This window comes from Mesoplodon densirostris, chromosome X (assembly GCF_025265405.1).
Source record: "Mesoplodon densirostris isolate mMesDen1 chromosome X, mMesDen1 primary haplotype, whole genome shotgun sequence".
In the NCBI taxonomy this organism is placed as follows: Eukaryota; Metazoa; Chordata; class Mammalia; order Artiodactyla; family Ziphiidae; genus Mesoplodon; species Mesoplodon densirostris.
The window spans coordinates 110388664-110402257 of NC_082681.1; the positions used below are offsets into that span (position 1 = coordinate 110388664).

Sequence of the window (13594 nt, forward strand, 5' to 3'; positions counted from 1 at the left end):
GACCAAATACACCCTTATATTACATACCAGTATAAATAACTATAATAATACAAATTTCTTAAAATCTGTTGACTTTTTTCCAAAACTCCCATTGAGAATGGTCATTGTCTCCATTCTCAAATAAAATTGGTATTCAGTTTGTATTTAGACAGTGCAAATTAATGAAGGTATCTTTAGTGCTAGAGATAAAGGAATATGGGGTAGATTTATCACATGAAATGAACATCAAGAAAATAACATATCATAAAATGAATATGCTGAGAAAAGAAAGAAAAATCTCTTGGTGACAATCATTAATTTTTCATTCTCTTTAAAGGTTTATTTTATAATATAAGAAGGGAGGAAACATTATCAGGTATTTGGAATATATTACAAGCTCCAAATTCGCATTAAATATATCTGAAAGAGAATAAAAGAATTGGGGAAGTAATGTCAGCAGTCTGACAAGCATATTAAAAAAGTTGTAATAGTGCCTGAGTTTTCTCATGTTTACAGTTATTAAAGTCACTGTGTAGCTGTTTTACTCGACTTTCAAAATCAGGTTTTGACGGGGCCCAGAAAGTCAGCTTCACTGCTAGTTATGAGACATTCTTTGAGCATTTATACCAATCATATCAAAACTAGCAAAAGTTTAGCTGCATTTTTTTTTCTTGTGGGAGGAGCTGGCTATTTCCTTTTTGAAAGTGAGTCCTTTGCTACTGTATGATATGGCAATCTGAGGGTGCCAGTTTTCTATTCACTGCCCCCGTGCCTTCTACAAGTTGCTGACTCACTTTCTGGAGTGAAATTAAGAATCTGTCTGAATCAATAGGCATTTGTGGCAGAAAGTGCTAGTTCTCCCCCCAGCATCCATTTTCTCTTTCTTCTGAGGAAATAGAATCTTAGCTAGGCACAGCATTCACAAAGGTCATCAAGATCCTGGAAAGCAGCTCACAGGCATCAGAAGCAATAGCAGTGGGGAAAACAAGAAAGATTTACAAGTTTAGCAGTGTCTGCTGTTTCTTCCTACTTTTAGCCACATCCTACAGAGGGATGGACCCCAGTCAGAGCTAGCCAGACAGCAACCAAAAATGGAAGAGAACATAGCTGTGTCAAGAGCCATTCTTTGCCTGTGGCCTCTGATTTCAGAGCTCCACACAATTGAAAAAGCCAACTGCTTTCTGCAACTCCACAGTGAAGCAGTTTAAAGGGCCAAAAAGGAAGACTTGGCAAGAGATAATACTATGGCTCCCCAAGGACCTTCCTTCTTGACAGGTAAATGAGAGCTGGAGCGGAGGTAAAGAGCATCCCTCTACTCTCCATACCTGCAGGTTCTGCATCCATGGATTCAACCAACCTAGGATAGAAAATATTCAGGAAAATAAAAAAATCCAGAAAGTTCCAAAAAGCAAAATTTGAATTTACCCTGCTGGCAAATATTTATGTAGCATTTACATAGCATTTATAACTATTTATATAGCATTTACATTGTATTAGGTATCATAAGTAATATAGAGATGATTTAAAGTATACGGGAGAATGTGTGTAGGTTATATGCAAAGACTACGCCATTTTACATAAGGGACTTGATCATCCACAGATTTTTGTACTGTGGGGTTCCTGGAACCATTCCCCCTTGGTTATTGAGGGACCACTGTGTTAGGGATGACAATTTCCCACCCGAACCTATTAAGAAGAGCTTAAGGAAGCAGTCATCGAGTTGAATGAGAGGAAGATGAGTCAGCACAGACAGAGAACAGTGAAACAGTAAGAGAATTTGCCCGGAAGAGATCTTGGGCTGTGTTTACTTCTTTTTTTTTCTTTTTTTTTTTTAAACATGAGTTTCTTTTTTTGATTGTCTATTTACATTTCTTTATTTTAATGAATATTTTATTGTTGGATCATCCTTTACCCTCTGGAGCGGTGCTTGGGGCCACCCTGACACTCTGTCTACTCATTACCGGCCAAGGAGAGGGGCTTTTGGGTGGGGCGTAGTTGCAGGGCCTTCTCGAAATACTCGGGAAGCGGGAAGCCATCAGCATTCCCTGGAATCAGGATCACCCCATTGACAGAGAGGAAGAAGGGTATTTCATCTGCCAGGGCCAGGGGCCCATTGATGAACAAGGCCACTTCACAATTTGGCCACATGCTACTGATGACACTGTGCACAGTCCCCAGGCAGTCCTGTGGCCAGGTGGATGTGCATCCTTCCCCAGCAGGACATGCCTTTGAGCAGGCTGGATGGCCAGCGCTGCCAGAATGTGCCATAAACAAGCATCAGGGGCAGGGCCTGCAGGGTTGCCAAGGGCATCAGATCCAGCTCAGGTACTTGCAGGAAGTGACCAAGATTGGCCTGGATGAGAGCCAATGCCGGGGTCCCCTGGCTGCAGTGTGAACCACTGCTTCCCCATGGTGTCCACCACTTGCTGCACATCTTCGGCTGAGAAGCTGCAGGACTGGGGCAGCTGTAGGAGGGTGCCCAGGGGCAGAAAGGCTTTGACTCCCACGGGAAGCCCCAGCTCCAGGGCTCCATGACAGGTCATAGGACCAAGTTTGGGGTACTTGCACATCTTGGTCTGGTTCCTGGGGTCTGTGAACCCATCTATCCCTGTGCCCTGCTGCTTCCTGCCTCTTTCCTCCAGAGAAATTCATAGTCAAGATAGACTCCTGCCGTCCGGCAGTGCGTTACTTCTATATGTAATTGACAAAGAGCAAATACAACAGAAGCCTATTATTAAGTGTTACAGGAGTCTGAAAGCCAAAGAGACCAAAAGCCTGGCAAATGCCCATGATTATTAGAGTCAGTGTAGGGGAGGAAAAATTATTTTCTCTCTAACCTTCTGGATTCTTGGCTGAGACACACCTGTAATAAAAGACAGGTTAACAGGAGAAAAACAGAAGTTTAATAACGTGTACTTCTCTTTATACATGGGAGATACCTAGGAAAACTGAGTAACTCCCCCAAAATGACCTGAACCATCACTTAAATACCACCTTCAGCTAAAGACAAAGGAAGATGGGGCCGGGGAAAGTGGGGTGGGCGGGAAGCAGGGGCAGTCAGTTTGGGGAGGTTACCAGGCAAAGCACAGTAAACAAGGGTATGGTTGGTATACAGATTTACGTCATTGCCTTCTCCCTTGATGAAGATTTCCGGGTATTTAGAGTCATTCTCCTCTTCCTGGTACAGAGAGGGAGACACCCCTACAAACGGAGTTTTCCCTTATAAATGTAAATGTCCCTTACAAAAGGGTGACTTCTACTTGGTTTTCAGAGCTTCTCTTGACTTTTGCTTCTTGAACTTAACCAGCTCAAGATAATCGTATTTTGGGGTGGCAACTTTTGCTCCCCTCCAGTAGTAATGGAATTGTACTTGGAAGTTTCCCTTGGTGATGGGTATGTTCTACGTATGGGAAGAAGAGCACACATAGATGTTTGCGTGGCCAGAAGAGCAGAATGGCAGAGGCCGATAGTTTTCCCCCAATATCTGTTTGCCTCTTCTATTACCATAATAGAAGTTTGAGCTGAGTACATGACCACCTAAAATAAAAACTTCACTTCCTAGTCTCCCTTGTACTTAGATGTGGTCATGGAACTAAGTTCTGGCCAGTGGTATGTGAGAGGGAGGGGGATTTCCAGTTATAGGGGAATTGACATCAGGTGAGTTCACCATTAGTTACCAGGGAAACCAGTAGAGGGGCACGCCAAAGAAGATAAGATAGGATAAGAATAATCACTATCTGGGGTCTGGGGCAAGTATCAATAGTAGGAAGGTCAGTCGTGTGTGTGTATGGTAGAGGTGAAGCAAGCACTGGTCAGGCAGGGGTTGTACAGAGAGCAAGAGAACAGCCATCTTGTGTGGCCTGACCATACAACCTATTTCATGCTACACACTCTGCTAAGTGTTTTGTATTTATATTCATGTATTTGGTCTTCACAACATTTTTTTTTTTCGGCCGCGCTGTGAGGCATGTGGGATCTTAGTTCCCCAACCGGGGATCGAACCCATGCCCCTTGCAGTGGAAGCACAGAGTCTTAACCACTGGACCACCAGGGAAGTCTCTTCACAACATTTTATATAAGGGAAACTGGGAGTTGAGGAAGTTAAGCAAGTCACCCAAGGTCACATAACCAGGAAGAGCTTTGAGCAGGTTTCAAATCCAAGGGTGGCTGACTTCAGAGTCAGTACTGTCAACTACTAAACTACATTGCCTCTCATGCCAAAATAGCAACTTTTATAGTGATGATAATGTACGATGCTGGAAAGACTGGTGAAGTGGTTTACTCATCCATTACTGTCCAATTTGCTTTCAGACACCTCGCTGTCCTTCTCTTGCCCTCTGTGTCATAGAAAACTATATTTTCCAAGTTCCTGTGTTCTCTGGCCTCTGGGTAGGTTTTCCCAATGGACAATACTGGCAGAAGATTGGAGAGCAAGAAGATGGAAGAGTCTGAAGTATTTTTCTCTGTCTCTTTTTCTGTTTCTTACAGCATCTCTTCCATGCATCCAGCTTTTCCCAAAGCAGACCTTCCTTGGTGATCCCAGTTACTACTGGAGAGTTCTGACCAGGCAGACCCAGTCATGGTTCTAGTTCCCTTCAGATGGCCCTAGTTTCTGCCCTCTGGTAATACCACCTCCTCCAAGTGTCCTTCCATCCCCAAGGGTGGCAGAATTTTTCTGCTGTTGTCAATCTCTGGGTTATTTCACTACTGACTTCTTAGCTTCTCCATTACTTGTGAAGTCAATTTCCTGTTTTATTTTCCCTCTGTTAAAATTACTAGAGTGGTTTTCATGGCTTTTGCTGGAACCTGACTCAATACACAGACGATATACCCCTTTTGGGAATAAGAGCGGTAATGATGATCATACACGTTGACCCAGTTTTCTATGCCGAAAATGTATCCTAAGGAAATAATTTAACAGAAACAACAACAAAAACTGCACGTGTCCATTTCAGCATTTCACCATTTCAGCATGTTTAATATCGGAAAATTGGGAACCACTTAAATGGCCAATATTGGAAGAATGGACTAAAAAAATCAGGGTACATAACATGGTGGAGTAATATGCAGCTGTTATAATTATTGTACCAGTCAGCTTTTGCTAGATTTTGCTGCAGTAGCAGATAATCCCCAAATCTCAGTGATTTATCACAGGTTTATTTCTCACTCAGTTACCTACCCTTTGCAGTTCAGCTGTAGCTCTGCTTCGTCCCAGGACCCAGTTGGAAGGACTAGCTCCATATTGGTCTCAAAGCAGTGAATAAAGAACAAGGATTGAATAGTACAATAACTCCTACAGCTTATGCTCAAATGTGGGATATATCATTTCTGCTCAAATTCCACATGACCAAGCCTGATTTCAATGGGGCAGACGCCACTCCTATGGGGAGGCCCACCAGGACTTTGTTCCGCAGAGATGGCACCAGAGGAAAGGGATAGCAAATATTTTCAACAATAATAAAATCTTCCACAGTAATGAAGACTATGAAAATAACATGGAAAATGTTTGATATAATGATAGGTAAAATAAGAATCTACAAAAAGATTTTACATATACGAAAATCCATTCTAACCTGCTTCCTGGGCATATGAAGTTAGATGTAGTCATATGACTAAGTTCTAGTCAATGACACTATCTACCTGGAGACAGCATTAGATCCCACAAGATCCCACAGGACTGTCCCATCCCTCTCCATTTCAGATGCCAATTGCAAGTCCAGGTTGTCACCTGTACTTCTGAACAATTGGCTATAAATTGGATGTTCCCATGACCTCAGGTTTGATTAATTTTGCTAGAATATCTCACAGAATTTAGGAAAACAGTTTATTTACTAGGCTACCTGTGTACTATAGAATGATATAACTCAGGAACCGCCAGATGGGAGAGACACCTAGCGCAAGGGATGGGGAAAGAGCACAGAGCTTCTTTACACTTTCAGGACATGCCACCCTTCCAGAACCTCCATGTGTTTACCAACCTGGAAGCTCTCCCAACCCTGTCCTTTTGGGGTTTTATGGAGACTTCATTAAGTTGGCATGGTTGATTAAATCATTGGCCATTGGTGAGTAATTCAACCTCCAGTCCTTCTCCCCTCCCCACAGGTTGGGGGGATGGGACTGAAAGTTCCAACCCTCTAATCGTTGTTGTTGGTCTGCTTGGCAACCAGCCCCCATTCTTAGGGGCTTTCCAAAAGTCACCTTATTAGCATAAACTCAGGTGTAGTTGAAAGGGGCTTATTATGAATAACTAAAGTCACTTTTAGAGCTCTTATCACTTAAGAAATTCTAAGGGTTTTAGAGCTCTGTGCCAAGAATGGGGACAAAGACCAAATATATCCCTTATTATAAATCATGTTAAAAAACAAAATTTAACTGAGTAAAATTTAAAGATCTTATTGGCTTTATTCAACAATTCATGGATTGGGCAGATCCCATCTAACAGATAGAAAGGAGCTCCGAAGAGCTATACGAAATGGAAGACTTTTATAGGCAGAAGGAGGTGGGACAAGGAAGTTATTCTAGCAAGGAGCTGATTGTTTCAGGCCAGGTCACCTTTCTTTGGGGGATGACAGGGGTCTATCAGGCAGATTAGTACTCAGTAGTACTGACCAGGTAATTCCAGATTGACTGGTTTAAAGTTCCACTTCTGAAAGAGGTTGAAACTGCAATTAAGATATTATAAGTCTTAGTTTGGTATTGTGAGCTTAGCACAAGTGACTCCATTTGGGGCCTGTTGTCCCCTTTTTAACAATCACAATATCAAAAGGACTCACTCTCATATACCCTGATTTACCATCTCCCAGCTATTCCCTCTCAACTTTGTATGTGGATGACCACAGGTCAGAAAATTATAGAGTGAGAAGTTACGGAACAGCACCCTCTGATCAGGAGCACAGGATTTGAGAGTCAAACAATGATCTTTTTAGGTGTGAAAAAGAGAAATTCTAAAAAATTCTCCACATAATTTCTCCTTGGTAAAATCGAAATAATAATAAACTTTAACTTTGAATATTTATTGTTTCATTTATAAGAACTGAACATGGGACTTCCCTGGTGGCACAGTGGGTAAGAATCCACCTGCCAGTGCAGGGGACATGGGTTCGAGCCCTGGTCCGGGAAGATCCCACATGCCGCGGAGCAACTAAGCTCGTGTGCCACAACTACTGAGCCTGTGCTCTAGAGCCCGTGAGCCACAACTACTGAGCCCACATGCCACAACTACTGAAGCCCACACACCTAGAGCCCGTGCTCTGCAACAAGAGAAGCCACCACAAGGAGAAGCCTGCACACTGCAACGAAGACCCAACGCGGCCAAAAATAAATAAAATTAAATTTAAAGAAAAACAAAACTGAACGTGTATTTACTCGTTTTTATTATGAGTTTACACATGACCTCCTTCGGGACAATCTCCCCAGACAACTGACTACTTCCTATAACTTTTGCCAACTTTCACTCTCCCAAACACTTTCTCCAGACCCATAGTTTCTAGAACACCAAAGGCATGAACCATGGCTTCATTTGCTACACTTCATTACACTTATTTATGTGACATTTTTCCCAGAAACTGGGAAATACCTTGAAGCCAGGGATTTTGTTGTACTCATCTCTGTTTTCTCAGAACCTGGCTCAGTAAATGTATGTGGAACAATGAATGAATTCCTATGGCCATGAATAAAGGGCACTGGTTGTTTCTGATGTTCCTGGCAGAGAGCTTATTGCATTTGCGAAGGGAAGACCCAAACTCCCATCTTAGCTGGACCGGTTACCTATTACCTTGGGCAATTCACTTAATCTCAATTTTCATCTGTCAAAGGTCTTTTTTTACTAACCCATGTTTACTATGAAAAGGAAACTGTGTGGTTCAGAAAGACCTCAAGACCACCTGGGAGAGAAAATGGCTGAAACAAAAGCATTTTTTATGTGTATTGAGGGGTTGGCTATGACCTTCCCAAGAGCAAAGAAGATTTTCAGTTACAATATTTTGTAAGCAGTATCAACCAATAAATCACTTTTGGTGAGAAGGCATTTAAAATTTCCCTTTTTCCAAACTCACTGTGTCACTTAGGTTCTCCAGGTTCCTTTTGTAGAATCACAGTTAATTTAACAGATGCTTATTGAACACTTAAGTCTTGAGAACTTATTATGTGTTGGGCAATAAGCACTAGACAAGGATATTTTAGTAATACAGAATATAAATATTTTTGGTCACTTTGCCTTCCCTATACTCAATCATTGTCTTGAATATTCAAACCATTAATTTCTTATTCATTCATAGTTTATCAGTTTAGATTCTTTTGTTTGCAAGCAACAGAAAATTTATCCCAAATAGGCTTATGCAAAAGGAAAATGTATTAGTTCGTGTAACTGAATACTATAGAGCATAGGGCTGGTTTTAGGTACTGTGTGATGCAGGAGTTCAAATGATGCTCCCCAAACCTAGTTCCTCTCTGTCTCTTTCTCTTTCTTCATGTCTCAGTTCACTTCCTTTTGGTTGGTACGATTCTTTAGGCAGGAGTTCCCACTACAGTCATGAAATAGCTATAGAAACTCCAGATCTTCTAAACACTCAGAAAAAAGTGAGAGTGTCTTCCCTGGATGTCCCAGCAAGAGCCTCATTGCATCTGATTGGCTCTGCCTAAATCATGTACCCACCTCTGAACCAATTATTGTGATCTGAGGAATCTGAGGCTCTGAATGGCCAAAGTACTATGATCATCCTTGGAGCTGGAGGTGGAGGCAACTTCACTAAAGGCAAGTACATTTAAAGAGGAGAGTAGTTTCCTCCATCCCCCAGCAAGGGAAATCTGAGCGAATTACTAGAAGAAGGGTTGGTAGATACTAGACAAATAAAACAACTCAGTGCAATTATACATAGGTTTACTATACAGAGGTCTAAGATTAAGTTCTCTGGAAACAGATTTTGAGATGAGTAACTGAGTGCAGAAGGTGATTGAGAAATCCTCTTGGAAGATGCACCTGTAAGGATGTGAGGAAAACAAGATTGGAGAGAGGGAGACCCTGATCCATAATGAAGTTGCAACCAAGGCTTCAGCCTGTCTCACATGGAGCTCTGGAGCTGGAATGGTCCTTCAGAGTTGTCTCAAATTAATGCAAAGATGCCAAGCCTTTATAGTTCCACATCAGCCAGTCATTGGTTGTGGGCCATCCACTGGGAGAGTGCATAACCTTTGTGAGGCATTCGCCTGAAGGCAAAGGCAATTCCCAGCGAGGGACATAGATGTAAGCTGTTGAGAACCAGTAGCCCCAGCAATTCAGGAATAGATACATTACCCTGAAGAGGGGAATCTTGGTGGAGCATCACAGTATTCACTACAAATGTTCTATACTGTTGCTGTAATCTTAGTGAGATCACTCCATATGAATTCTTCCTAATTCACCTACCCGCTCATTCTCTTCTACCTGCCTAGCCAAAAACAGTGTTTTCCTTTCCCGTCTCGGAGGGGTCCCATCCACCATTATCCACCCACTGGGTCTGTAGCAAACCTACTTTGCTGGCTTCCTAGAGAAGAGATTTTTTTAAAAAGAAATCTATTTGTGATTCTTTCAACTTAACAGTTGAGGAAGGTGGGCTCTGTCAGCCTGTGTATGAGGATTCTCTTACAGCATCATTGAGCTGATCTAGCGTTAAGGAAAGTCACAATACATTTATTTAGCAGTAAATATTGAACATATTGTCTATTTGAAATGGACTTTTGGGGGAAAAATTTAAAGGTTACTTTGTACTGGTTTAGAGAACTGGCTCCCTAAATGTTTCTATCCCTATTATTAATTGACTTTTGACTCCAAACAAGAAAAAGATGTTGGGCCAATTTTAATGAAACTTTTTCTCCTGAGAGAAAGGTTAGCTCTCCTGAGATGACTGCCTTGGTAGAGTTGATCCAGTGGGGAGTTGACCCACTGGATGGAGGCACTGGTGTTTAGTAGTGGGGTCTAGCAGAGAAAGGGAGGAATATGAAAGGATTGATCCTGGCCACCAGCTGGTGTTGCTGAGATTGGTGTGCTATATGCATCCAGTTCGGGTGACAGCCTGAGACCCAACGCTATTCCTCTGGCTTGTTCCAAAAAGAGTCCTGGTGAGTATAGGTGAATCATGTTCCAGGAGGAGCACTCTTCCATTATCCATCACCAGATATACAACTCCTAAGTAGGAGAATTTTGAAACAATGGGCATGTCCTGTCCTGGGACCAAGGGTAAAACGGTGGGGGTGATGAGCACCTGGTGTCTCTTCCTTCTTTGTCCTTTGCACTTAATTAATAATTTTTCCCCTCTTTAGGTGTCTTTGTATAAAGGGGCTCAATTCCGTTGTTCGTTATGATAGGGAAAGTGAGGGGAGGCTACCTTTAGTTCTTCCAGCAAGCTCAGAAGGCATTCAGACACACTCAATATTTAGAGTACTGGCCAGTACAGGGGCAAGTACTAATGAAGCTTAGGTGGGAAGCAAAGTAGATTATAGGGGAAATTTTAGATTATAAGGAACCCCTTTCCCATTGAGAATCACCAAATCACAAGGTAAAAATAAATCAAGGGGTCTACACAGAAGTGAAAATTAACGTAATTTAAATATAGTATTTTTAGTACAAATTTGTCTGAAGTTGATCCTGAAAATTCATGCTGGGTTGCAGGTAAAAAGCTAACTGGAACCAGAGATCTGCCCTTCTCCCAGAGGGGTGGGTTTCACCCAAACTCAGCTTCCCGTGGGACTTCCTTCCCTCACAGAAGGACTGTAACATCTTATCAGCCTCAGAGTCCCAGATAATGCCTATAAACAGCTGGCACCCCAAATCCAGATTTCCTAGCACCAAGCAGCCTGTCACCAATAAGTTTCCTCATAGGCTTATTCTACAAGAAGGCAGAGCAAGTGATCCTGCCAACAGAACCCAGGCTGGCCCTTCAGGTCCAACAAGGCTTCCCTCTCATTAAGGCACAATTAGCTACTACTGGCCCAATCCACCACCGGCAGAAACCAACACTGAGCCATATTATGGCACTGTTTCTCAAGGAGGCCAGCCAGCCACTTAGGTAAATTGATTACTTTGGATCCCTTCCACAAGGGGTGTGTGTGTGACAGTGGGGCAAAAGTTCATTCTTTCCAGAACTGATTCAGACTCTCATTATGAGTTTGCCTTTCCTATTCACAGTTCCCCCAGCAGCACCATCATTCAAGTGTTTACAAAACGGTCACCTATTGATGTGGTATCCCACACAGTATTGCCTAAAATCAATGGACCCGTGTTACTGTAAAGGAGTTGTACATGACCATGAGAATCACTGGTCTCATCATATATCTCATCATTCAGAAGCAGACAGTCTAATGAATGGCCCATTAAAGGCCCAGCTAACATTTTAGATTTTAGACCATACTCTGTAGAGCTGAGGTGACTTGGTGAGAGGGAGTCCTTGTTGGTGCCATGAATTGCCTCTATTCTTTTTTTTTTAACATTTAAAAAATATATATTTATTTTATTTATTTTTTTGGCTGCGCTGGGTCTTAGTTGCTGCATGTGGGGTCTTCGTTGCTGTGTGCAGGATCTTTAGTTGTGGCATGTGAACTCTTAGTTGCGGCTTGTGGAACCTAGTTCCCTGACCAGGGATCAAGCCCAGGACCCCTGCATTGGGAGCGTGGAGTCTTAGCCACTGGACCACCAGGGAAGTCCCCAAATCGCCTCTATTCTTATCACCATAAGTAACCTTGGGTGAGACCAGAAGAAGTGCTGCCCAGCTGAGCCCAACACAAATTGAGAATCTATTGCATAATGAGCAAATAAAATGGTTATTATATTAGACTATTATGTTTTAAAGTGGTTTGGTTACATGGTGATAGTTTATTAATTCAACAAGTGAAGCCAAAAATATCTGAAATGGTACATGTGTCTGATACAGCTGAAGAGGATACATTCCAAATTCTACCACATTCTTTTTTTAAAATTAATTTTTATTGGAGTATAGTTGCTTTACAATGTTGTGTTAGTTTCTGCTGTACAGCAAAGTGAATCAGTTATAGGTATACATGTATCCACCTTTTTTAGATTTCTTTCCCATCTAGGTCACCACAGAGCACTGAATAGAGTTCCCTGCACTATGCAGTAGGTTCTCATTAGTTATCTATTTTATACATAGTAGTGTATATATGTCAATTCCAATCTCCCAATTCATCCCACCCCCCGCTTTCCCTCTTGGTAACCATAAGTTTGTTCTCTACATCTATGACTCTATTCCTACTTTGCAGATAAGTTCATCTGTACCATTTTTCTAGATTCCACATACATATAAGAGATATTATACAATATTTGTTTTTCTCTTTCTGACTTACCTCACTGTGTATGACAATCTCTAGGTCCATCCACATCTCTGCAAATGGCACTATTTTGTTCCTTTTCATGGCTGAGTAATATTCCATTGTATATATGTATCACATCTTCTTTATCCATTCATCTGTCAGTGGACATTTAGGTTGCTTCCATGTCCTGGCTATTGTAAATAGTGCTGCAACGAACTTCTGGGGGAGAGCTTCTAGCGCCTTCCCTAAAGGCTCATCAGGAGGTGGCAAAACTGGCCCTGTGACTTCCTCCAGCTTAAAAAAGAGAAGACTAGAAGGGAGGTTTTTATTAGTTATCATCTTTGAGAGAGTGTTGTAGATTTTCTCTCCCATTGGGGAAGGCAAAGCCAAGTGAGGGGACTTCTGAGCTGAGTCACGAGTGTCTTCAAGATGTATCACTCTCCAGCTGCTTCGTTACTGAACTGCGGCTACCTATAGGTCCAATCTAGAGAGAGAATATTAGGGAGAGCCAACCACCTATCTTTGGAGTTTGGAGAGCTGTGTTGATATAGACACTGCTGCCTGCTTCTTCTTTTTTTTTTTTTTTTTTTTTTTTTTTTGCGGTATGTGGACCTCTCACTGTTGTGGCCTCTCCCGTTGCGGAGCACAGGCTCCGGATGCGCAGGCCCAGCGGCCATGGCTCACGGGCCCAGCCGCTCCGCGGCATATGGGATCCTCCCAGACCGGGGCACGAACCCGTATCCCCTGCATCGGCAGGCGGACTCTCAACCACTGCGCCACCAGGGAGGCCCTGCTGCCTGCTTCTTGCCAGAAGAATTCTGAAGGCAGGAAGCTTGCTGAGCAGCAATGACAGGGTAGCACGTCTGTTGTTCAACATGGCCACAATTTGTGAGTTTCCCACAGATCAAGTGACTTTCGCAGAAAGCAAAAAAGCTTGAGCCTCTTGCTTGTGCCTTGCCAATGGATGACGAGATACCAGAAGTAAGAAGTTCTGGGTATTCTACAAATGGCAGGAACTGAGAAGAAGTTAGAAAAGCTTGATTCATAGCAAACAACTGTGCCATGAGGAACGTGCTGAAGAATCATACTCACCCCATGAGAGAGCCAGCATTTGAATGCCTATCACATAGAAAGCACTGACAGCCTAGAGAGGACTTACAGCAGCATCAAAAAGTAAAAGAGACAAGGGGCTGAGGAGAGAGAGGCCAGATAGAAGAAAGAGCATCATTTGTGTCCTAGGATGTGCTATCAAATCTTCCCGGTGGGAGCCTAAGAAGAACCCCCAAATGAAACCAGGAGAGAGAGAGCTGACTTT

General features: G+C 42.5%; 1 pseudogene; it reads right to left on the reverse strand.

The window, feature by feature from the left end:
* Nucleotides 1–1869: 1869 nt before the first annotated feature.
* On the reverse strand, nt 1870–2640 carry LOC132482453 (tRNA 2'-phosphotransferase 1-like; annotated as a pseudogene).
* Between the last annotated feature and the right edge of the window lie 10954 nt (nt 2641–13594).